This window comes from Gopherus flavomarginatus, chromosome 20, assembly GCF_025201925.1.
Source record: "Gopherus flavomarginatus isolate rGopFla2 chromosome 20, rGopFla2.mat.asm, whole genome shotgun sequence".
In the NCBI taxonomy this organism is placed as follows: Eukaryota; Metazoa; Chordata; order Testudines; family Testudinidae; genus Gopherus; species Gopherus flavomarginatus.
In genome coordinates, this window is record NC_066636.1 from 20,289,699 (window position 1) to 20,315,591 (window position 25,893).

A 25,893-nucleotide genomic window follows, 5' to 3' on the forward strand; every position below is an offset into this window, starting at 1 on the left:
AAAATACCACAGCCCTGAAACAGACACATTGCAACCAGAACTCTGGCCAGGTGCCAGCGGAGATAGGCAGCCTGCAAAACACATAAGGAGCAGTGGTGATTAAAATCCCTTACTTACCCTTTCTGTATAATACAAAAACAGGGGGTGGGGGGGAGGGTGAAAGGAGAGGTCCCGGTTATTAGATGGATTCAAGGATTACAAACCACCTGGGGAATGCCCGGCTGCAGGCTATAACCTGTGGAACTCCACGCTACTGGGTATTACCAAGAGTAACCCATAGAACTCAGAGCTGCAGGATGTTACCAAGGTCATGCTGTGGAATTTATATGCATGGGGTATTCGAGGAACAATCTATGGAACATGTTGCTGTCACACTCTGTTCTTGGATGTTTTATCGGCTGTGGGGATTGAACCTGGGCCCTCTGGATCTCAAAACATGAACTGCTACTTCCTGAGTTAAAAGAGCAACCTGTTACCCAAGGTGGCAACAGGCTGTGTGTGTGGCCCAGATACCACTAGAGAAGGACTAAGCCACACCCACTCCATGTGGTGCTCTCACTGCTGCAAATTACTGAGGTCAGCCTATGGTCTAACTACTGTAGGGTATAATTGAGAGCAACTTTTGGAACTCCCTGCTGCAGGATGTGGCCGGGGGGGAGGAGGGGGATTTCTTAGCGAGCTCACACCAAAAAATTGATATTCATGAGCATCATCTACAGTGCCAGGAGATAGGGTAACTAGTGCAAGGTCTGTTCATCCCTTTGTGTCAGGGTATTAATGAATTGTCTTGGAAGAGTCAGGAAGAAAATTCCTCTCTGCCTCCATGGGACTGTGGCGTACAATCAGATGGCACATTTTCCTCTGCGGGTGTCTCACGCTAAGGTCCAGGAATAAACAGAAATGCAGTGGTGGCTGCAGGGGAAGAGTGTCAGAAGCCTTCTCCTGGAGGTCAGTGCTTGCTATGCAGTCTGCTTCCATCCACCCGCTACTGACCTGCTAGGTGACCCTGGGCAAGTCCCTCCCCTGCTCTGTGCCTCAGTTTCCCCTCCCACCCTCCACCTATTTAGCTCAAACTCTTCAGAGCAGAGACGGTCTCTCACTCTCTGTGCAGAGCTCAGGGCCCCGATCTCAGTCGGAGCTCGCAGAAAACACTGAAATATAAATAGAATAGAGTGGGTCCCAGCCCCCAGTGCTAACCCCTCCTGGGTACTTCAAGAGGGTTGCAGTTTGAATCCAGTTCAACTCATTAGTCCCTAGGGTTTTTAGTGGGAATGATAAAGCGCCTGGTTTATACCACAGCTACTGCAGCCTCCTGTATGCTAGCAGCATAGCACCTGACTTATAATGACCCAAAGGGATGGACTGCAGCGTGCCTATAGGATTCACGGTGAATGAACTACATGACACTGACTCCTCCTAGCCTATTAGGGACATAGAAGTTCTGCAAAGGGCAGGTCTTCTGCATATCAATAATAAAAAGCCTCAGAATTGCCCCAAAGCCTTGACACCTGAGGTATTAATAAGCTGAGTGCAATGACATATAGGCAAACACTCTCCACCCCCAGTGCTACCAGCTGTTGCCATGTTATTGCAAACTAAGTACTGTACTATTTTGTGTTTTCTGTTAAAGCCCCAGCTCCTGGAGTCACTTGATGTGAGAACTTTTTTAAATGAAAGCTGAGATTCCTGTAGTGGCAAAGAAAATCTAATTGCCTGTTTCAGTGGGACTTCAGCCCCATGCAGGCAGAATTCCACTGGCACCGGGGCACTGTGGACTCATGTTACGTATACCAGTATAATCAGTCCTCCAACTACATTCCCACAATGCAATGTTCCCTTCAAGAGTGGCCTGGCTTTCTGGGCTGAAATAGTAACCATTCCTAGCTCACACATGTACTTCTCCTCAGTAGATCTCAATATCATTGTATCCCATTTTACAGATGGGGAAACTGAGGCACAGAGCAGGGACACCAATTGCCAGCAGGCCAGTGGCAGAGACGGGAAGAGAAGCTAGCTCCCTCTCAGTCCCAATGCAGTGCTCTATCCGCTAGACTACACTGCCTCCCTGGCAGCAACTTTTGGAAGGGATATTAAAGGTTGAGTTTCAGGGTTTGAGCCAATCTCTATCAGAGATCAGGATATGACCTATGCAGGGTGGAAGATTATTCCCTACCTGCTACCACAGAGCTCTCTGATACTTCAGAGGAAGGTGGAAGATGGGGCACTAGGCTAGAGGCACCTCAGGTCTGATCCAGTCTGGCAGTTCCTGAGAGATCTAGGTTTTATTCTCTGCTCTGCCACAAGTGTGGGGCAAGTCATACAGTCGCCCTGTGCCTCAGTTTCCCAATCTGTAAACTAAGGATCATGGTAACTGCCGCGCCGGTGGTGTTATGTTAGTGAAAAGCTCTTTGGCGATCTGTCGATGAAGTGAGCGATTGCCCAAAAGCCATTCTACCAATTTGACAAAGAAAAATCTCAAAATCTTTGGCAAACAAGATCATCTGGAACTCTTCACTGGAGAGAGGCTGCTCCTGGAATAGCAGATCAGAGGTCACTTATGCAGCAGGAGGATTTATGTTATAGATACCAGATGAATCAGCAGCCTACTGGAGAGTGATGCATCATGGTGTATTATAAATCTGAAAGTAGAGGGGAGTTTAGCTATGACTAAGCCTTGGCATACCATAGGGATAATTAGGCAACAGAAACCCAGAAAAAAGGAGCATACAGGATGGGGAAGCAAGAACTAATTACACACAGGTAGGATTGCAGATTTGTGTCAGCATTTTTTTTAATCAAAAAAATCTCTGCCACTGATCTGCTCAGTGATCTTGGCAAAGTCACTTTCCCTGTCATAATGGGGGTGGAAGGGAACCCTGGGAGGTGCTGCGACCCCACACCCCAGGTCGCAATATTCAGAGCCAGGCCCAGCCCCACAGGCAAAGAGCTGCTGCTGCAGGTGATTTTATTAAAAAAATTATGGGCACAAGAGATACAGACAAAGAGAAAAATCACAGATATCCACAATGTTTTTATCACCGTGACAAATAGCACTTATTTGTAGCCTCCGAGCTCACAAACAGAGGGCAGAAATGTAGCCACAGCTCACGATCAGCCCTCAATGGCTCAATGCCCCGGAGCTATAGAGAATTATGGACAATTAAGTGTCATAACAGGATAGGATGCAGCCAGGTTAGGATGGCAGCATGGCCTAGTGGCTAGCACACTGGCCTGGGCCACAAGAGACTGCCCTCTGCCACTGAGCTGGTAGGTGACCCCGTGTTGGACACTTCCCCTCCTACTCTTTGCCTTTCATCTATTTAGACTGCAAGTTCTTCAGAGAAGAGGAAAGCAAGAGCCAATTACTCTTACAGTGAGTTTGTAGAGCACCTAGTACAAAGGGTCCCCGACATTCGGTCGGGGCCTCTATGTGCCATTGTAATTATATTAGAGATGGGTTGCAAAAGGGCTAGTCCCAGATCAACCCCCCTGGACCTAGTCCCACCTCTGAGCTTTGAGTTGTTTGCTGCTAGATCCCAGGTCTGAGCTTTTAGCAAACAGCCTCTGTCATCCTAATCAGCTGAGCCAAAAACTGCGCCATGGTGTTCAAAATCTGGGCCTGAATTTTGCAGCAGGAGCGTGCACCTCTGATTCTGAGCGGCCAGGGCCTCCCGCAGCTAAGAAACCTCAAAGAAGGCAGGTACAAAAAGATCTCAGTTCCTCTGCAGCTTTCCACCCCACGGCTATTGATCATGTTCTTCCTGCTTCTCTGCATCCCACATGGAAACTGACCTAGTTCTCATATTTGTTCTCAAATATTTCAGGGCTCAGCTGAAATTTCAGCCTTCAAATTTTCACTTAAAAAAAAATCTCTGGAAAATTGACAAATGTGAATTTCTTTCCACTAGAATTTTCCACAGGGGGGAACAAACCAAACATTTTCCACCTAGCCCTACCCCTGCCCCATCTCCTCTAGTGAGCTATAAAAGAAAGCCCCTCACCCCAATACCAACCTAATGAATCCCTCTTAAAACCCCCTCCCAGATCTATCCTGGCACCAGCAGCTAGATTTAAAAGCTGGCAAAGGTGGGTGGAAATGAGGGTGACCAGACAGCATGTGTGAAAAATCGAGACGGGGGTGGGGGGGTAATAGGCACCCATATAAGATAAAGCCCCCCAAAATCAGGACTGTGCCTATAAAATCGGGACATCTGGTCACCCTAAAAATAAGGGTCAGAAATGTCACTGAGTGTTAATAGCAATGAATTGTCAAGTAGCCTCAATAGTGATTTCTTCTTGGGAGTCGGTAGTGGTGGGACCTCGCCATCAGCCCCCAGTCCCACGATGCAGGTGAGGGCATCCAGGGCATGAATGCTGGCTCCCACATTCCTGATTGGCCGACACGTGAGCTGCGTGGTTCTTTCAGGGTGGTTGACAATCTTCTCACTGATCTGGGCAAGCTTCCACCTCTGGTGCGCTGCAGTTTTCCCCATTAGAGAATGGAGCTCACGACCAGCCTGGAAACGTAGCCAGCAGTCGACTCGCTGAGGTTAAAGCCCAGGGAGTCTCAGCCAAGAGTCTTTTCCCCCATGGGGCGTTTTGTGCATTCACTCGGAGCCACAAATCTGATAAGGAGGTGGTATGTGCCCCTCTGCCTTTTCCTGCTCCTTCAGCATCCTTTGTGATTGCATGGCACTTCTGAAGAGCAGTGTGTCTGGCAGCATGGCACCCCTGGGGTCCACACTGCTATAGAGGGGAGAGCGCCCCCTCCTGAGCCACCCACCTCACTCCCTGCAGCGCAGGGCCCTTACCATGCTGCGTGGCATTGGCATCAGCCCCAACCCAGAGGGAAGAGTCCCCCTTTCTGATTCACCAGCCGCAGGTCCTGCCCCTTCTCCATTGGTCCAGTACCAACTCAGAGCACCTGCTAGTCAATCCCCATGCAGCTGCCTTGCTGGGGTGGGCGATGTGCTGGTGAAGTGAAATTCTCCAGCCGGGGGCAGAATCTTTCTTGCCTGTTTCTGTAGTTGAATTTAGCTCTTAATTTAAAAACTAAAACTAGTTGTTTTCCTATTTCACTCCCTGACTCCAAACTCCCAGCAGGCGGAGTGAGGCACTGAATCCTGTGGGAAAGAAAGTGAGTCAGGAGCTCCTGCCAACCAAGAAGGAGATTGAAATTAGCTGCCAGGATGCTGGAAACACGAAAGGTTGGAGGGCATCTTGCCAGGCGGGTGGAGACCCAGAATAAGGCTGCAGCCCCCTGTGGGTTTGGTTTACGAGTGCTTGTCCATCACGATGCCCTTGCTCCATTCCTGGTGTGCATGGCACACGTTTCATAGGCAGCATTCAGTTTTCCTACTCGCCCACCACTCTGTGGCGATTAGGGGCCCTGGCAAGTATCAGATCCCTTCCCCAGACCTCTGCCCAGCTCTCCAGACAGAGGTGGGTAAGGGAGATAGAGACCCACTTACAACCCGTGTGCATGTCTGTGCACGGCATGTTTTGCCCTCCTCAAACAGTTGCAATTAGTGCTCATGGAACAGAAGGACCTGAATTCTCTCTGTAATTTTGCAGCTATAACTCTCAGCGGCTCTGATCTTCAATGACTGATCGCAATTAGCTCTTCACAACAAGATTGGATCTAGAAGTGGGGAATCTTCAAAGACCCTCCTTCTAAGCTTGCCACACTGAGCAGGGTCCATAGAACCATCTACTGGTCCTTGCAACCGACCGAGGGGACTGAATATTCCTTGCCAATTAAAATGCAGAGTAACCAGAGTCCTTGTCCCAGGAACTCGATATCCTGACGCACACACAACCCTGCTGTCCATCATAGGAACCACCCCCTGCTGGGGTCACATCTAGAAAGTTTTACTAGGCAAATTTCTCCCGCCATGGCTGTCTCACAAGAGTTCACGTATTTCTGGCTGCTGTCATGTGCACTGCATCCTTGCCGCCACAGGTTCTATTGGCAAAAGATGCACCACACTGCTGAAGCCCCCCCTGGTCTCCAATGCCAGAGCCATCCCAGCAACCCCAGGACTGAGAATTGTGGGTGCATCCAAGACTGTGCATCTGTCACGGGTCACTAAGGGAAGAGAGACGCTCTCTCTTAAAGGCAAGGGGAGCAGAGATCAGTCCCTGGGAGAAGCATGGGATGCTTGACTGAGGGAGTCGACTGCTCATAAACACACCCACTCCTGCTAGAGATTTGTGTTTATGGCTTTCTTGGAAACCATTAAACCTGGTAAGAACAGGCCCTGGAGCCTTTCACCTCTTAATCACTGGATCAAAGGAGGTCTATTGACAGTACTTTGCAGCTACCATGGTTATCTGAGCACCTAACAATCTTCACAGATTTAGCCTCAGTCCCACTGCGAGGTAGACCAGGGATATGATCACCATTTACAGAGGGGGAACAGAAGCACAGAGACAACACTTGACAGGTAGGGAATCAAACTTCTGCTTCCTAAGTCACAGGCAAGCGCTATAAACATTAGGCAATCCTGCCTCTCTCCAAACAGTCTTGGCTGATGGCTGTTCTATCAAGTAAGTTCGGTGGTCTCAGCCCAGCTTCCAAGTGACAAGTACACTGCTCACCCAAAATGCTGACCCAAGTAGGCCAAACTCCATCACGGGACTGACAGGCCTCCAGGTCAGTAGCCTCAGCGGGGAGGCCAGTGATTGAATGAAGCATGGAGGGGGATGTCGGGGGAGAAGGGAGCTCACCCTGCAACTGCCCTATGAATAAATAGCACAGCACTTCTCATCAGTAGATTTCAGAGCACTTTACACAGGACATCAGTCCCATTTTACGGATGGGGAAACTGAGGCATGGGCAAGTCACTTCACTTCCCTAAGCTCACCCACCAGCAGAGAGAGACGCCACAAGACCATAGCCCCAGGACGACACACTATCCGCTAGGCCATGCTGCCTGTTGGTGGGCTTTGCTCTGTCCAGCCAACATTGTTCCCACAAGCGCTAACAATAAAGCACCCTCCTTCCCAGAAGTGTATCCATTTCCAAATAGCCCTGAGGCCTCTAGGAAAGGAGCAGACATTTCCTTGCTGGTTATGATCCTTTAGAAAGCAGGCCAGCAGGGGAAGCTGGGTAGGATGTGATTTCAGCCCAGCCTCCACCTAGCAGAGGAAAATCGCCTCCCTAGAATTGAAACAAACCTTGGGCAAAGGAAGAGGAAAGGGAGAGGATGACAGGATAGGAAACTCCTGCTCTTCAGATAGCGACACAAAAGCTGCTCCTAATTCAGTCTATAGGAGGCTGATGGCACTTGGTGTTTCCACAGGCAAGGAGACAGCAAGGCCTCTGGCCAGGAGGAGGGGAGAGGCTTTTGTCCTGGTGTGTAAAAAAAAAAAAAAAAAGGAACCAATGTCAAGTCTCCAGGCAAGAGCCTGGTGCAGGCGCCTGCTCTGTAATGGGGTGCAGCCACCCTGGGGGACACAGAGCAGCTGCCGTCTCTGCAAACGGGCTGAAGACAGGGAAGGCAAAGGCAATAATGCTTTCACACACCCCAAAAGCTGTTCGGCTCCAGGTAGCGGTTCAGACCCCTGACTTGCACAGGGTAGGGACTTGGCCACAGTCACTCAGCCTAAGCCCTCGTCCAGACTAACCCGCGGCATCGGCGGGTTAAAATCGATTGCTCGGGGATCGATATATTGCGTCTAGTCTGGACGCGGTGTATCAATCCCCGAGCGCGCTTACATCGATTCCGGAACTCCATCAATCCGAACGGAGTTCCGGAATCGACGCGGAGAGCCGCGGACATCGATGCCGCGCCGTCCAGACTGGTGAGTACCTCGATTTTAGAAATTCGACTTCAGCTACTTTATTCTCGTAGCTGAAGTTGCGTATCTAAAATCGATTTTAATTCCTAGTCTGGACGTGGCCTCAGTTTCCCCATCTGTACAATCATAGAATATCAGGGTTGGCAGGGACCTCAGGAGGTATCTAGTCCAACCCCTGCTCAAAGCAGGACCAATCCCCAACTAAATCATCCTGGCCAGGGCTTTGTCAAGCCTGACCTTAAAAATCTCTAAGGAAGGAGATTCCACCACCTCTCTAAGCAACCCATTCCAGTGCTTCACCACGCTCCTAGTGAAAAAGTTTTTCCTAATATTCAATTTAAACCAACTGCAACTTGAGACCATTACTCCTTGTTCTGTCATCTGCTACCACTGAAAACAGACTAGATCCATCCTCTTTGGAACCCCCTTTCAGGTAGTCTAAAGCAGATATCAAATCCTCCCTCATTCTTCTCTTCTGCAGACTAAACAATCCCAGTTCCCTCAGCCTCTCCTCCTAAGTCATGTGCTCCAGCCCCCTAATCATTTTTGTTGCCCTCCGCTGGACTCTTCCCAATTTTTCCACATCCTTCTTGTAGTGTGGGGCACAAAACTGGACACAGTACTCCAGATGAGGCCTCACCAATGTCAAATAGAGGGGAAAGATCACGTCCCTCGATCTGCTGGCAATGCCCCTACTTATACAGCCCAAAATACCGTTAGCCTTCTTGGCAACAAGGGCGCACTGTTGACTCAGATCCAGCTTCTCATCCACTGTAACCGCTAGGTCCTTTTCTGCAGAACTGCTACCTAGCCATTCGGTCCCTAGTCTTTAGCAGTGCATGGGATTCTTCTGTCCTACGTGCAGGAGTCTGCACTTGTCCTTGTTGAACCTCATCAGATTTCTTTTGGCCCAGTCCTGTAATTTATCTAGGTCCCTCTGTATCCAATCCCTACCCTTCAGTGTATCTACCACTCCTCTAAGTTTAGTGTCATCTGCAAACTTGCTGAGGGTGCAATCCACGCCATCCTCCAGATCATTAATGAAGATATTGAAAAAAAAACAGCCCCAGGACCGACCCTTGGGGCACAATGGAGATAAGATACTGCCCTCCTTTGTGAAACGCTTTGAAATGTACAGAGGGAAGACGCTACATAAGAGCAGGGCTGCCCAGAGAGTGGGCAAGTGGGGCAATTTGCCCCAGGCCCTGGAGGGGCCCCCACGAGACTATAGTAGTCTATAACATTGCAACTTATTTTTATGGAAAGGGCCACTGAATTTGCTTTGCCCCAAGCCCCCTGCATCCTCTGGGCGGTCCTGCATAAGAGCAAGGCAATTTTAATCTCTAAACGTCCCTGCTCTCCATCTCAGACCCATCGCTGTAAAAGTCCTCACCAAAATGGTGTAAATAACCCAGCGTCACCGACCCCTGCCTTGCTAAAGGAGCTGATGCTGCGTGTTCACCGGCCACAGCACCACTTCCTTAGCCTGCGAGGCTGCGAACAGCGTGTTCCCTTCTCCCAGGTGTTCCTGTCATACCACAAGACTGAAGCCCTCTGCGGAGCCCTTGCAGACACAGATCCTACAGCTTCACTTAGCTCAGCATGTCTCGCTGCAGAGAGCGGAGGAGGAAACTTTTAACAGCCCCTTTCTGCTGAGTAGCAGTTTAAAAATATGACAGTGAGGGGTTCAACAGGGTTCGGCAGCTTCTTCTTTTGAATCCCGTGTTACAGGAAGAGGAACAGACTCTGCAGTGACAGCAGCTAGGGGGAGAGTAACAATGACTGGATATGGGGAGACAGCATAAACAACCCATGGAACTCCTGGCCACATGCTCGTCATGATATTAACCTGGGGAACTGACTGAGGCAGAGGATTACTGGGGTTAATTTATGGAACTCACTCCCCCTGACATGAATTAGAGCTGGGTAAGGAACAGCAATTCCATCAGATTTTGAGATTTCAAAACTCGGTTTCATTCCTATTTGGAACAAACACCAACAATTTCAACGTTCTTCACCCATTTTGACTAGGAAGCAGGGGCTGGGAGGCAGAGGGGGGTCTCACCTAGTGGTCAGAGCAGGCATCCAGGGCAGGGAAACAAGACCAAGGGTTAAGGCCAAGCCAGAACCAGAAATCAGAACTGAGAGGGGCCAAACCAGGTTACCTGGAATCTGAGAAGGCAGGAACAGGACTTGGCCAAAGCCAGAAGCTGCTACAAATATTTTAAACAGCCAGCACCCTGCTGCTGCTGCTCTTAAGAGCAGGTGTGCTGATCCCCTCAGCCAGTCAGGCAGCTGGGCCAGTCTGGAGGCTTAATTGGGCCCAGATGCACTCGTTAGACTGCAGGGTAAGCTGGCAGGTAAGCGCCTAGCAGTGGGCCCTTCCATCTGACAGAACAGGGACAGTCACATGGCGGGTTCCCTCAGAGACAGGGTAACTGGAGCCCTCGGAGTCTGGGACTTTGAGGAGCTGGGAGCCAGGATTCACAGGGTGCATCTACACAGGGATAAAAGACCCGCAGCACGGCCATGTCTGGCCTGCGTCAGCTGACTCTGGCTCTAGGGCTAAAAATTGCTGTGTAGACGTTCAGGCTTGGGCTGGGAGCCCGAGTTCTGGGACCCTCCATCCTTGCTGGCCAGCCGTGGGGTTTTTTATCCTGTGTAGTCGTACTCTCAGGGCCTCCAGGTTCCCAGCCAGAGGAGCAGGCAGGGTAGCGTGACCAGACAGCAAGTGTCAAAAATCGGGACAGGGGGTGGGGGATAATAGGAATCTATATAAGAAAAAGACCCCAAAATCAGGACTGTCCCTATAAAATCAGGACATCTGGTCACCCTAAGGCAGGGAACCGGCTCCACCAGAAACCTGTCCATTTTCTGGCAGAATTTCATGGCAATCGGCTCCGTTGTGCAGAACGTTTCAGTTGCCACAGACTGACCAATTCCAACCCCCGTCATCGTCCCTGCCTCCAGCTCTCCCTGCTGGGCTGAAGGGGTCAGCCTCATGGGTACCCGGCATGGCCCCGTACCCAGCTGCACTGGGCTGCATCCACCCAGATCTGCTTCACAAGCTCCAGCCCCCAGGTGAAACGAAAATAAAACCTCATTGTGGGCAAAGAGGGCAGGAGAATCATAGACTATTAGGGTTGGAAGGGACCTCAGGAGGTCATCTAGTCCAACCCCCTGCTCCAAGCAGGACCAATCCCCAGATTTTTACCCCAGTTCCCTTAATGGCCCCCTCAGGGATTGAACTCACAACCCTGGGTTTAGTAGGCCAATGCTCAAACCCCTGAGACAGAATCTGGCCTGTTGGTCTTTCGGAGAAAGTCCCCAGGAATGTTTTCCTTTCGCATTGAGTCATAGGCTGTGAAATCCATGCCGCAGCAGGGGTGGGGAATAACCCCATGGTTATGTAACTGGCTCCGAGGGAGGGCAGCTGGCAGCACGTGAACAGACAGGGCCTGGGCAGGAGCGGGACCGGGACCCCAGCAGCCTACCTGGGACATCGTCTTTGTGCAGGGAGACGCAGGCTGGTGACAGGGACAGCCCTGGAGACACAAGGGGCCCGATTCTGAGTCACACCTCAGAGCCTGATTCTCTGGTTACGTTCTGGGCCCTGTTCTCAAACACAGCCGGGCCCCTCTTGGCTTCTCTGGCGGCGTGAGGGGCCCCCTGAGAGCGGGTGAAGACAACCCCCGACAATCCCCCCTGCACCTCCCCAGCCAGTGTGGATCCATTAGCATAAGGGTCCTGCACCACCCGCCCCCAGTGTAGGGGGTGGCTTGGGGTGTGGCTGGAGTACATGTGCTGCAACAATTCTCTGCTCCTGGGGGGCCATGTAGGGTGACCAGATGTCTCAATTTTATAGGGACCATCCTGCTTTTTGGGTCTTTTTCTTATATAGGCTCCTGTTACCCCCACCCCCTGTCCCGATTTTTCACATTTGCTGTCTGGTCACCCCAGCCATGGGTATCAGCACGTGATTCAGAATAGGCTGGAGGCTGCTGAGCCCAGCGCTCTGTGGGTTAATCCAGCACCCAGGGGGCTGGGAGGTATCAAAGCTTCCCTCCCCAAGGGTTATTACAGTGCCTGCCTGACTGATGACAAGTGGGACATGCAGCGCTGGGGAGAGGAACAATTTCCCAGCCTTCCTGCTCAGCCAGGTGTCTGTCCCTGATCATTTCTGTCAGGCAATTACTCCCTCACCTCCCTCATCACAAAGGGCCGGCAGGTGGCTTTGAGAATTTGCAGCCAGGCTGGAATGGTTCCTCTTACTGGGGCCACCAGATCTCCTGAGTGCAGCTGGGAAAGTGGTTATCAGCAAGGAACATTTGCTGTTCGGCCCTCGGGAGGCTGATGACATGGGGGCTTGCGGATGTGCAAACAGACACACAGACGCACGCACACACAGGCACGTACATACACACACGTGCGTGTGCACATACTGTACCCACATAAACATGCACACACGTGTATCCGCACACACAGACACACACACACTGGCGTGCACATGCACCAATGCGCTCCTGTGCACACACATGCACGTACACACACAGCCCCACCCACGCACGCATAATCATGTACACACATGTGTTAGAGAGCATATTCCTTCGCTCTCTCACTTCCCTGGTCCTTCTCGCATGAACAGAGAGCAACAATACCCGAAGTCTGAAGGTGCAAACCATTCAATGTTTATTGGGGTAAACTTCCGGCAAGCTTAAATCGAGTGAAAGAAGGCTCTTACACGGATTCTTTCTGGTATACCTCTATAACTAGCTAAATGATAAACATATATCTAAATTCTTAAAGTATAGGCCTTTACAGACAGGCTTGAATATCTATATCCTAACAAAATGTATACAGCCCCCCGCTCCCCCCACACAAACATGCACATGTGTACCCACACACATACACACACACTCCTATGCATACCCACGTGCACACACGTGCGTGCACTCATGCCCTTTCCCCATCGGTAAGTTGGGGACAATGTTAACTCCTCTACTGCACCTCACTGATATATTGCAAGGCCTAATTAAAGCAGGTTCCTCCAGCACTTCGAGATCCTCTGCAGAAGCACTGACAGCATGATCACACTGGCTGAGTGGCTTTGCCGGGTAATGCTCGCAGAGGGCTTGGACGATGGAAAGCCCTGTCATAGCTCCACGCTAAGCAGGATGAATCTGCATTCTGGAAAGGTGGAATAGGGTTAGCCGACTGGAATGCTGAGGTTCTGATGGGCATTCACAAATGGGAAAGAAAGAAAGAAAACAGAAAAATCATAATATACAAGGGATCCAGAGCAGCGCCGGTGTTAGTCCTTTGGGGGCCGAAGCAGGAATATCTGAGGATCCACACACACGAATAATTAATAGAGTTAGTCAGGGCTATAAGCAATTGATGAGTCTACTTATGCCTAGCACTGGTTCTGATCCAGAGTGAATCCAGCACCAACCTGTCCCATTCCATTAGATAAGGGGCTGCCAGGAGTAAATGCCCCTGCCCTCTGTGCCAGCTCCCCTCCTCTGCTCCTTGGCCCTGGGAGAGGTAGCTGGAGGGTGAAATGGTGCAGCACAGGATGTTCTGTCTCAGCCACAGAGGCGTCAAAGTGCCTGTGAATTACAAGCAGCCGAGTGATGTTAACAAGCAGTCGGTGCCCCAGGTACGCACAGCCAGACTCGGGGCGGGGGGTAGGTGCGTGTGCATTCACTGCTTCACTCTCCTAACTGCTCATTACTTTCACCCAGCCTTGCTGCCTTGGGGGAGTTGCCCCAAAAGTTAGTGAGGGAGGCGAGCTGCAATTACATTATGTAACAAATAAAAGGGGAGCAACGTCCCAAGTGCAACCCAAGCTCTTGTGGGGGTGGGGTGATGGATGGGGGCTGGGAGGAGCTGTCTATCAGGAGCCTTTCGTAGCCCTTGTCATTTCTAGTGGGTTGCAGAGACTTTTCAAGGTCACATCTCCTGAGGCCTGACCACCAGGTGATCTAACTCATCATATCTGCAATGGAGTCCTAGCAATTAACACCAGCTAAAAATCTTGCCCACTGACTTCCATGAAGCTATGGCCGATTTACCCTGGCTGGGGATCTGGCCCCTCAGCTTGCTAGTCAAATCCAGCCTGGGTTGGTAATGATGGGAATTAACCTGGAAGCGACTGGTAACCTCATTCCCACCTGAAGGCCATTAGGTGACCTGTGTGAAATAAGTTTGGTGGGTGAAGCTTGTCCTGTCACTGTCCTTCTGGCTATTTTGCCAGGAAGAGGCCTGGTGAGAGGTATAAACCAGGGCAAATGATGCCAACTGGTGTGGCCCAGAAGAAAGAACTCTCTCTCCCCCAGTCATGCTTCTCTTCATCTGGAGCCTGGGTTTGAATCCTCACCAGGAAGCCTGCTGTGGAACTAAAAGGCAATACCCTTAAAACTGATACAAGGAAAGACCTTAGCTACATAGTTAATCTGTGGAACTCTCTGCTACAGGAGATCATGGATGCTAAGACCTTAGTAATAGATAGGTATCCAGTCAGTCCCCAGCACAGAAACAAAGGGTTAATCCTTCAAACTTTTCTGGTTGACAGGCAAATGAATGCTTAGGAAGATACTTAGCTATCACAATACTCTAATTTCATATCTGTATACGATTTTTTCCCCAAGGCATCTGTCACTGAACTAACTATACCACTAGAGGCATTAGTCCATCTGCCAAGACGACAATAGGGTCCGTCCACTCTGCCTCCCCACCCTCTTCCCCTGTGGCCCAGTCTCCACGCAAGCGATCTGAAATGCCAGATCTCAGCACAGAAACCCATTTCTGCCCACACAGCACCTTGCATCACGAGCCCACAAGCCACTTTCTGGCCTGTGCTGCAGAGCTGGCTTCCTCCGGAAGGCGAAGTAAAGCTCCATCCAGAACAACATGTTCTTTCCTGTGCAAAGCACCTCAGCAGTACATGTGGAAACAATACATGTAGAAACGGGGCTGGCTCTGTGGTGGAGTCGACTAGAGAAGTCACCAGGGTCGCCTAGAGCACCAGGATTTGGGGGGTCGGCATTTTGCTACCCTCGGAGGCAATTCAGCAGCAGGGGGTCCTTCCGCGCTCCGGGTCTTTGGCAGCTATTCTGCGGTGGGTCCTTCACTCGCTCTGGGACCCGCCGCCAAAGTGCCCCGAAGACCGGGAGCTGCGGAAGGACCCCCCCACCGCAGAATTGCTGCTGACCGGGAGCGCGGAAGGACCCCCGCCTAGGGCACCAAAAACCCTGGCGCCACTCCTGGAAGTCACCGCCATGGGACTGGGCTATAATTGTGGTCCAGGGTGCCCTGGAAGAAGAGCTGTGTCTGTAGCTGCTTTTTCAGCTGACGAGCACTTCTGAAAAGTGTGGAGGGGGAGGAATTGAGGGGGGTGGAATTCTTTGGTGTTAATGTGAAAACGAGATTTTTTTTCCCCAAATTTTTTATGGCAAATAGAAAAGTTGGGGGGAAAAATAGCTTCAAGTCAAACGAAGCATTTTGTACAACTCCAAATGAAATGGTGCGTGTTGAGTTTTGAGCCGTTTTTAGGGATTCTTTCGGGGCAGGTCTGTGGCGGGTGTTAGCCAGCAGGGCAGATGAAATGATCACAGTGGTCTCTTCTGGCCTCGGAATCTGGGAGTCTATCCAGGAGCTTTTTTAATGTTTGAAAAATAAAATTGAAATCAATTTCAAAGAGAAAGTCAAGAAAATCAAGATGGCCGGCCTCTTTCGGAATTTTTTTGGAGGGAGGTTGATTTTGTTGGGGTTTTTTTTGGAAGTGGGGAGGGTGTTACATGAACAATTCGATGAAACTGGTGCCAATTTGTGAAACGTTTCAGTGTCGCCGTGTCTGGATTTTTTGCCGTTTTTTTTTATTTCATTTTTTTTGTCCAGCTCTAACAGGAAGGCCCGTATGGGATCTTCCTCCGTGGCCATCCCAGCTGGGAAGCATCCTTGGGCTGTAACCAGATCAGGTTCCTCGAGGCCTGGGGCTCGGGAACTTGAAACAGGCTGCAGTAGGGCCAGGCAGCCGCAAACAGCCCCGTCCCACAGCGAGGGGCTAGGAGATCCTGGCCTAATCGGCTGCAAGCCCCTGTCCTCATGGCACTGTGCCGGTGCAGCCCCATTTAGTCTCCTAGGGGCGAGCTGGTCTGGGAATAACAAGGACCACTGAGAAATGGTACCTACCCCATCACGCCTCCTCTCTCCCCCTGTGCCCCAGGTAGCCCTTAGTCATATCATCTGAGAGTCTGCGGTCAGATTGTCCAGTCTGACCTCCTCCACATTATGGTCCACCAGACACCACCCAAGCCAGACTACCCGGATGAGATCAAAGTCTCACAGCCCTCAGGAGACACAGCTGTAGTGTGCCACAGGCGGAGAACGGAGGAGACCGAGTTAAACCAACCGTCGAGGCCCCCGCAACGGCAAGGAATTGATCAAGTGCAGCGCTCTGGGCTGGTGTGAACAGGGCCTACGTGTCTGTAGACAGGCCTTCAGATATCTCCACAGGCCAAAGAGGCCAGAGCGTTGCCAGGTGTCAAGGCATCTCTTTGGGGCAGACCCTGCATCCCCAGTGGCTACCCCTCTGAGCCCACTCTGGCTCTGCTTCCAGACGGCCAAGAGCCTAGTGTCTTTGCCAAGATGCCTACAAAAACACTCGACGGTGGTTAGCCCGCTGGATCAAACCCGTAGCCGATGCAGTCCAGCATACCTTGCTTCCTGTCTATATCAGATCAGCCTGGAGGTCCCATTTGGCACGGTACCTGCCTTCCAGAAGCCGTTAACACCTGACACTTCCATTAATTGGCAGAAATAAGCCAATACCACAGTGCACCTGTCTGACTGCAGCACCACATGCGCAGGGACAAGGTAATCCATGTGCAAACACTTTCCAATTGCCTCGGCCACCTTTCAGTGCTGACACACACACCCCCGCCCCTGGGGCAAGAGCCTCCGATAATAATCTCTTGTTACATGGTTTCATTCCTAGCACCCCAGCACTCGAACAAAAAGAACCTGCAGACAGCCTGGGGCTGGTGTCAGCTCCACTGGTGCCAGCAAGGTGGGACTGGCCTGGTTCAGCATGTGCAGGGCATCCTGCCCAGTACCTGAGCAAAAGAGACGTCTGCTGTCGACAGCAGCTTCCAGTCCCTGGGTGCTTGTGAGTCACGTCCAGCTGGGGCAAGGAGAGCCCGGAGCGAGTGAAGCACAGATCGGCCTGCCCAAGCAGCGCTAGCATCCAGGGCAGGGGGATGCCCAGGACAGAGCTGAGGGCGTGATTGCAAGTGAAAACATTCACATTTACACCCCAGTGCCCGCTCCACCCTGGAAAACAGCCTCAGCCACACGAGAGGATCCCCGGCTGCTGTCAATCAGCAGCTCTCCCCCAGCTCCTGTTTTCGCCAGCGGAGCCTCTGACCCAACGTGGTTTCAAATCGCACATGGGTCCAGCTGAGCCTGAAGGTCAAAGGTCATGACACTGCAGGGTTGTGGCCTTCCATAGGGAGGTGCTGCCACCTGTCAGGCAGAACCGTCTAGGGCCCAGCCGGGGCACTGAGGTCAGCAGTGATGGAGCAAGGGTGCCTCAAGCCAGCCACCCTACTGCACAGCACCCCTTGGGACCAGCACTGGCCCAGAAGGGAGAGCACCCCCTGCTGAGCTTACAACCCCCTTCCCTGCCCCTCCGTGGGGTTTCCTAGCTGGTCTCCCCCAGGCAGGTTCTGAAGGGGCAGTGCCCTGCTTCTCCCAGGGAGACGGGCTGCAGATGCCAAACCGACCCTCAATGGACAGTGCTGCCTTGGCCTCAGCCGGCTCCGCGGGGGTCGAGGTCACTGGGCTTTTCCTGTCCCTGTCCTGTGGGAAGTGATTGTCGGTGGTGTCACCAATGCACCAACACCGCTGGCCACAGAACTCATCCCCCCGACTGCCTGCTTCCAGCATTGGGGAGGGGTCCAAATGCCCATAAACTGCCTGCCACCAGGGATGTGATAGCAGGATGGGGATGGTGTCATTACCGGGCTGGCTGTATGGGCATTGAGGGGAAAGGAATGAAAGCGGCGTCTCTTCAGCGCAAATGGCTGGGTTGGAGCATGCTGGGAAGTGTTATCACATCTCACACTACAGCCAACTGGCGGGAGCAGGTCATTGAGCATGAGCAACCCTACAATAACAACCAGAGTGTGCTGATCACTGCTCACAAATGACCCTACAATAACAACCAGAGTGTGCTGATCATTGCTCACAAGTGACCCTACAATAACAACCAGAGTGTGCTGATCACTGCTCACAAGTGATCCTACAATAACAACCAGAGTGTGCTGATCACTGCTCACAAGTGACCCTACAACAACAACCAGTGTGCTGATCACTGCTCACAAGTGACCCTACAATAACAACCAGAGTGTGCTGATCACTGCTCACAAGTGACCCTACATAACAACCAGAGTGCGCTGATCATTGCTCACAAGTGACCCTACAATAACAACTAGTGTGCGCTGATCAGTGCTCACAAGTGACCCTACAATAACAAACCACCATGTGTCCGTGCTCACAAGTGACCCTACAATAACAAACCAGCGAGTGCTGATCAGTGCTCACAAGTGACCCTACAATAACAAACCAGAGTGTGCTGATCACTGCTCACAAGTGACCCTACAATAACAACCAGAGTGTGCTCACAATAACAAACCAGTTCTGGGCGTGCTTGGGACCAGGAGTAGGTGAGGTGACCTGGCAGGGATGGTGCGCGATCTCGAGGCAGATAGTTGGGAGGAGGTGGCCCCAGGGGGCAGGGGCTGAGATCCCAAGCCTGGGGCAGACGGCTCCAATTCGTAAACCCCACTGGGAACAGGCTGTGCTGTGCACAGTGAGCCAGGAGATCGTGTTCTCGCTAGTCCCTCCCTAGTGCCCCGCCTGGGAAGACAACACTCTGCACGTAGGTTCCCTCTCAGCAGCCTGGGATAAACAACGGCGACAGGCCCTGGAAGGGCGGGACGGTTTCCATGAACCCGACCAGTCTGAGCAGCTCCTGACGTTCACCCTGTTCCCTGAGCCGCAAGCACAAGAGCACATAAACACGGCCAGCTGCTGTGTGGATAAGGCAGCATGTCTGGCCTGTGCAGCCAGATTCCCCCGTCCCTTGAGTGGGCCGAGGAGGCTCCCGAGAGACAAGGCGAGGAGCGAGGCTGGAGCTTTAAAGCTGTCCCCCTCTTAGCTGCGATGAGTTTTGGAGCAGGGGATGTCTCAGCTGGATTCCCACTTCCCCAAAACCACCACTACCCTCCGCACTAACTGCCCTCCCTCGCTGGCCTCTTGGATGGCGAACAGAGGCTGAGCTCCCCCTTTCTCGTGCAAGGGCAGAGATGAGCGATACTAGGAGGGCAGCAGCTTACACTACTGCCTGGTGCCCTGTGGAGTAATCGAACGCAGGGAATCCAGCACTTTCTAACTGGAGCACAGACAATTCCCACATTTCTTTCCACAGAAAGGGGCTCTCTGTTATTTCCTGCAGGTGGAGGTGGCACTGAATTAACTGAAATCAGTGTAAAAACCATGCAGTTGAAACGGGTGCATATTTGTGCCTGGCTATTTCAAGCCATTTAAACTCCGTTCCCTCCGTTTCGTAGATTCTCTTGCTTTCTCTGTCTCTGGGGAGAGGATGAGAGAGCAAACAACACGTGAGAGATGTGCAGTCACGTTGCGTAACGCACGTCTGGAAGGAGCTGAGAGACTCCGTCGATAAGCGTGGTACGTAGTAACATGTCATAGACTATCAAACCAGAGGGGCAGCTGTAATCATCTTACCTGCCTTGTGTTACCACAGGCCTTCCCTGAATTAATTCCTTTTTGAACCAGAGCATAGCTTTAGCTTGTGTCTGTAAATGTATCCAGGTGAGCTGAATGGCAACAAGCCAGACTGAAATCAATTCAAGACATCCGTGCACAGGGTTGCATCGGTTTCACTTCAGTGGGTTTAGAATCAGGCCTACAGGCCTGGTCTATACACACAAGGGTGTAGCTAGCTCGGTGTAAGGAAAGCGGTACTGTACAGTCCTCCGCGGTGTTAGTGCAGTTGTACTAGTATAAACATGTGGGTAGCGATCGATCTATCGGGGATAAATCCAGCCCCGATCGCGTTCCCGTGGACTCCGGGACTCTACCAGCGCGAGAGGCAGAAGCGGAGTCGACGGGGGAGCTGCAGCCGTCGATCCCGCACCGTGAGGACGGGAGGTAAGTCGACCTAAGATACGTCGACTTCAGCTACGCTATTCTCATAGCTGAAGTTGCGTATCTTAGATCGATCCCCCCACCCCAGTGTAGACCAGGCCAAAACAGAAGAGCTCTTGGGGGAGAGGACTAAGCTATACTGGTATGTTATAGGGCACCTTTATACCAGCAACACTGTGTCCGCACCAGTTGTACTGGTGTAACTGTCAGTGAAAATCACACCCCTAACTGACATAGTTAGACTAGGGCAAAAATCTGTGTGTCAGCTCCACCAGGCCTCAAACTGCTACAACTTTGCATTTACCGTTAGACCAGCCCTTAATCCAATGAATTGCAGGCTACCCTGCTGTCCTACTCCGAGCGCTGCTTGGCTGTGCATCTCCAGGTGAGGCCAAATCACCTGCTGAATAGCCACAGGTCACCCAGTGACCGTGCCACACCCAGAGATTCGACAGCTGCCCATTGTCCCTGGACGTCATCCCAACTCCCCCTCTCCGGCCACGGCAGGCCAAAGGAAAATTCCATGCCGCTGAAAATCCCAGCTTGGTGCCTTGCCCCACACCTGCCCCTTCCAGCTGCCGCCTGCCAAGCCCTCAAGCCCTTTGCATGGAAAACATCTGAGACTCTTTGGCTTTGCCGTGGAGCAGCACAAGCAGGGACTGTGTTGGATTTAGGGACAGGGTGCTGGAAAGAGGCATGATCCAAACAGGATGTCACAGAGGAGCCGTGACATTGTCAGGAGAGAGCCTGGACACTCCCAGCTTTGCCACTGCTTTGCTCTATGACCATAGGCAAGTCATGGACCCGCTCCGTGCCTCAGTTTCCCCACCTACAAAACAGGGAGGATGATACTGACCTCACCGGGAGGCATTAGGGGCCTAATTCTTTTTTCACCTATGCTGGGGTAAAAGTGGAGTAATTCCATTGACATCAATGGGGTAATATGGATGTGAGACACATTAAACCAGCCCTCTGCTTGTAAAGGGCTTTGAGAGCCTCAGACAAAAGGCACTACTGAAGGGCAAGATAAATATTACCCAAAGCACGGTGCAAGGTTTACCCTGCCCAGGCCTCGTTTTCCATTGCCTCGCTCCTTGGGCAGCTGCCCACCCCACTGCAAAGTGGGCAAACGGCGACATTTTCAAATGAGCTTAGGTGACTTGGGTGCCTAAATCCCACTGGCTTTCTCCATGCAATGCTCCTTCTTGTGTGGGAATGAACTACACTGCTCCAAGGCACTTTCTTACCACTAGAACAGCTGCCGTGCTAGGGGTTATGCTGCTTTAACTAGCCTGGAGGAGCCGCAGGGGGACGGCTTGAGTGTAGGCAAGACCTGAGAGAGCAAAACCAGGGAAGCAAAAGAAATTTAGTTGGAGAGAAAGGAAGAGAGAAAACGAACGAGGGGAGAGAGGATAAACGGGCAAAATTAACCACTGGTAAATGGGCCCAGATCCTGTGCTGATGTAAATCAGTGACTGATAGCACTGGTGCCAATTGAGGGTCTGGGGCAAAGGCAGAGAACCCTGCACTCTTTCTGTGCCCTGTGGAAATCTCGCCTCATCCCTGTGTTTCCACTCCCTGTCCCATCATCAGCTGTTTTTCCACAGTGGAATAAGCCCCGGAAAAGGGGCGGTTCCCCTCTTCTGCTCTTACCCATGCCTGGCTGCTTCTTGGAAGTGGCTAAATACAAGAGTTCTTGGAAAGCGGCTGGAAAACAGGGCTGAGAGGACATTCCAGCGGGCGCTGCAGGAGAAAGGCATGCGCAGCTCTGTAAACAACTCCCGTTTCCCACCCACCTGCCACCTCTGGCTAGAGCCAGCTCCTGCCTTGCCAGAGCCCGCGCGCACACGACAGCTGCAGCCAGACAATCCAACCTTTGGCGGTCGATCAAGTGCAGGCCCGGCTGCAGGGACTTGTTCTCAGAGAGGGAGACAAACAACCCGGGATGAATTTCACACGCATGCTTGGTCCCACAGCTGAGCCTTGGGGCTAGAAGCCAGATCCAGGAGGGCCTGGGTGGGTCTGAATCGCCCCGCACCTCAGTCTTTCCAGCTGGAGCAGACGTACCCACATGGAACTGTGATCCAGCGAGCACAGTCACCACAGCAGCGTAGGCACACTGGCACTAACGGCTAGCCACCGCGAGCTACTCGGTACATAGTCAGGCTACGCTGAGCTGGCACTGGAAATTACATCCCCCGTCCGAACGCATACATCCCCAAGCGACAAAGATGCGCTCCCAATGCCCGTTCCGGTCCGAGGGAAGAGAAGGCAGTTTGCAGCTGTCCCACCAGTTAGCAGGTCGAGTTAAAGACTACAGGGGAACGTAGGTTTTCCCTCTTCCCACCAACCATGTGACAACAGCAAACTGCCTCGTCTTCCCGCGCATTTTACCTTGAGTTAGGAACACACCGTTATTCCTAAACCTGGTCTACACTTACAAGTTTTGCCTGCATAGATCAGCTGGTTAGTGTAAAAAATACCCTCCTGGAACCACCTGACTCTGCTGGCCACAGCCCCAGCGTAAACGCAGCTGCTTTCGATTGGGGAGTTGGTATAAGCGATACCAGCAAGAGTGAAGCTGGATCTCCGCTAGGAGGGTTTGCGACTGGAGGGCCGCCAGGAACACTCCACTGTCAAACCCTCGCGAATGGGCTTACAGAAGAAGCAGACATTGATTGAGACAATCCTCATCCTGACATGCTTGCAGTCTAGGGCCTGGACTAGACACAAAACTGTTCCACTGTAGCTATTCTGGGATAGTTAAAGGGGTACAACCACCCAGTATAGCTTCTCCCCTTTTCGGGATGGTCTGAGCACCTTTATACTGGTATGACTGCACCCACACTCAGGGGGACTGGGCTGCTTTCACTGTCCCATTAAACTAGACTCGCTAAAGCAGCTCCCCTTTTGCATGGAGACACCCCTGTAAAGAAAGACAGACTGAAGGTGCAAGGGGAAACTGAGGCACAGAGAGGGGGAAGTTGCCCAGGGTCCACAGCACAAGCCAGGAATAGGGTTAGGCATTATTCAAATCCCACTCAGCAGTGGTTGGGGGAAGATCCCACCAGCTTGGACCGCAAAGAACGAGCTGGGCTAGCAACAGACAAATCCTTTTATTCCAACCAACGTGGTTAAAAAGAGACAGTGTTAAAAAGCTGCAACAAGTCAATCAGACTGTGATACCACCTACCGTCCGAGTCCAGACAACAAAGGCTGCTACTTTAAAAACACCTGGCAGAGCCTGTACCATAAAGGCTTTTTTCCAACTGGTGTGTTTCGTTTTGTTGTGGACTTTGGTGGGTTTTGCTTTTGCAACTCTGTCGACACCTAACAGTCTCTCTCTCTCTCTCTCACACACACACACACACACACACACACACACACACACACACACAGACAGCTCTGCTTGGAACGCAAAGGAGAAGCCTTGCTTTCGAATTTCTCAACGACAGCTTTGCAGAGAGGAATCCACATGATTTCCTCCTATCTCTGGCGGCTGTGCTGTTCTGGGGGCCCGATCTGAAGCCCGGTGAAATCAGTGGTAACCTTTCAATTGACTTCAAAGGGCTTCAGCTCAGACTTGGCGAGAGTTTAGTCTCTTGGGTGACTCTGTTTTCTTCAAGATTTAGACTCTCATCTCACACCAGATTGATACCTACGTGGCTTCACTGACTCCTGATTTATGCCAGAATAAGTAAGCTCAGAATCAGGCCCTGTTATTTCTACTGTCTATACTGCACAGTGCCTATGAGCACTGGAGTCATGGACCAGGCCCCCAGGTGCTGGACAAACACAGAACGAAGAGATAGGCCCTGCCCCAAAGAGCTTCCAATCTAGGTACATTCATTTTATGTCATTTCCATTCCAAACCCATCCCTTCCCCTCGAATTAACCCCAGGGACCAAATTCTGCTCGTTTCAACTCCATGGACTTGCACTTATGGCTCCAAAACGAGAATCTGGATCTCAGGGCTCTGGAAATTAATAAAACCCAGAGCGCCTCCCGCTGCCCGATCCTAGCCCCCAAGCTCCCAGTAAAACCAATTTCTTTGGCCCATTTGCAGGAGGGGTGGGACGCAGCTAACAGGCCCCCTGGCAAGGGCTTCAGTGTTTAAGGCATTGGCCATGGGCTACAGGCTCCTTCAGGAATGACCATCCTAAAGCCACCGGCCCACCCTGCGGAATCAGATGCACAGGGGGTGTCATCTGGGAGGGCACTGAAGGGAACGAGGGTGAACAATGGCTGGTCTGCCGGGATTCAGTCTAAACCTGGAATGCCCATGCACCATACGCACCCACGCACGTACCCCGTGCCACACACGCACACACATACACACCCACGCACGTCCCCCGTGCCACACACGCACCACACACACCATACACACCCACGCACATCCCCCATGCCACACACACACCACGGACACGCACACCCCATACCCATGCACATCCCCGTGCCACACACACACACCAGACACACATCATACACACCTACGCACATCCCATGCCACACACGCACCAGACATGCACACACCATGCACATCCCCATGCCACACACGCACCACAGACACACACAAACCATACTCTCCCATGCACATCCCCATGCCACACACACTCACGCATAACCCCATGCCACACACACACCATGGACATGCACACACCATACACACCCACACACATCCCCATGGCACACATGCACCACAAACACACCCACGCACATCCCCCATGCCACACACTCACCATGGACACGTACATCCGTGTAGACATAGAATCATAGAATATCAGGGTTGGAAGGGATCTCAGTAGGTCATCTAGTCCAACCCCCTGCTCAAAGCAGAACCAATTCCCAACTAAATCATCCCAGCCAGGGCTTTTGTCAAGCCTGACCTTAAAAACCTCTAAGGAAGGAGATTCCACCACCTCCCTAGGTAACCCATTCCAGTGCTTCACCATCCTCTGAGTGAAAAAGTTTTTCCTAATATCCAACCTAAACCTCCCCCACTGCAATTTGAAACCGTTACTCCTTGTACTGTCATCTGCCACCACTGAGAACAGTCTAGCTCCATCCTCTTTGGAACCCCCTTTCAGGTAGTTGAAAGCAGCTATCAAATCCTCCCTCATTCTTCTCTTCTGCAGACTAAACAATCTCAGTTCCCTCATCCTCTCCTCATAAGTCATGTGCTCCAGCCCCCTAATCATTTTTGTTGCCCTCCGCTGGACTCTTCCCAATTTTTCCACATCCCTCTTGTAGTGGGGGCCCAAAACTGGACATCTCTGTGCCACACACGCACCAGACATGCACACACCATACACACCCACGCACATCCCCCGTGCACACATGCACATCCCGCATGCCACACACACACACCAGACACGCATACACCATACACATGTACACACCCATCCCCTGTACCACACACACACACAGCCATGCACATCCCCCGTGCCACACACCAGAGACACCCACACACCATACACATCCACGGACATCCCCCGTGCCTATTCACACTCACATCCACATACATCCCCTGTGCCACATATGCACGACACACATACACCCATGCACATCCCCCATGCCCACAGGCACCAGACACGCACATCCTCCGTGCCACACACATACCAGAGACGCAAACACATGGAGCACACAACATACAATCGACACATACACAACACAGCTCCCATCCCCAACAAACACCCACCCTTACAAACATGCAAAAACACCACATGCAGAAACACACAAGGAGCACACAACACACAAACTCAACAAATTCACACGCGAGAATGCCACAAATGCCACAACAAAACACAACACATGTGCAAACACCCCGTATACAAACACAACACACACACACACAAA

At 51.8% G+C, this 25,893-nt stretch overlaps 1 long non-coding RNA gene across 1 annotated transcript; it reads right to left on the minus strand.

Annotated features, from left to right (window-relative positions):
- Window positions 1-12,469: 12,469 nt before the first annotated feature.
- On the minus strand, window positions 12,470-14,699 carry LOC127038471 (uncharacterized). Its single transcript, XR_007770658.1, has 2 exons — window positions 14,626-14,699; window positions 12,470-13,412 (listed from the first exon to the last, which is right to left on the minus strand). It is a non-coding gene; the product is annotated as an uncharacterized LOC127038471 (long non-coding RNA).
- Window positions 14,700-25,893: the final 11,194 nt, after the last annotated feature.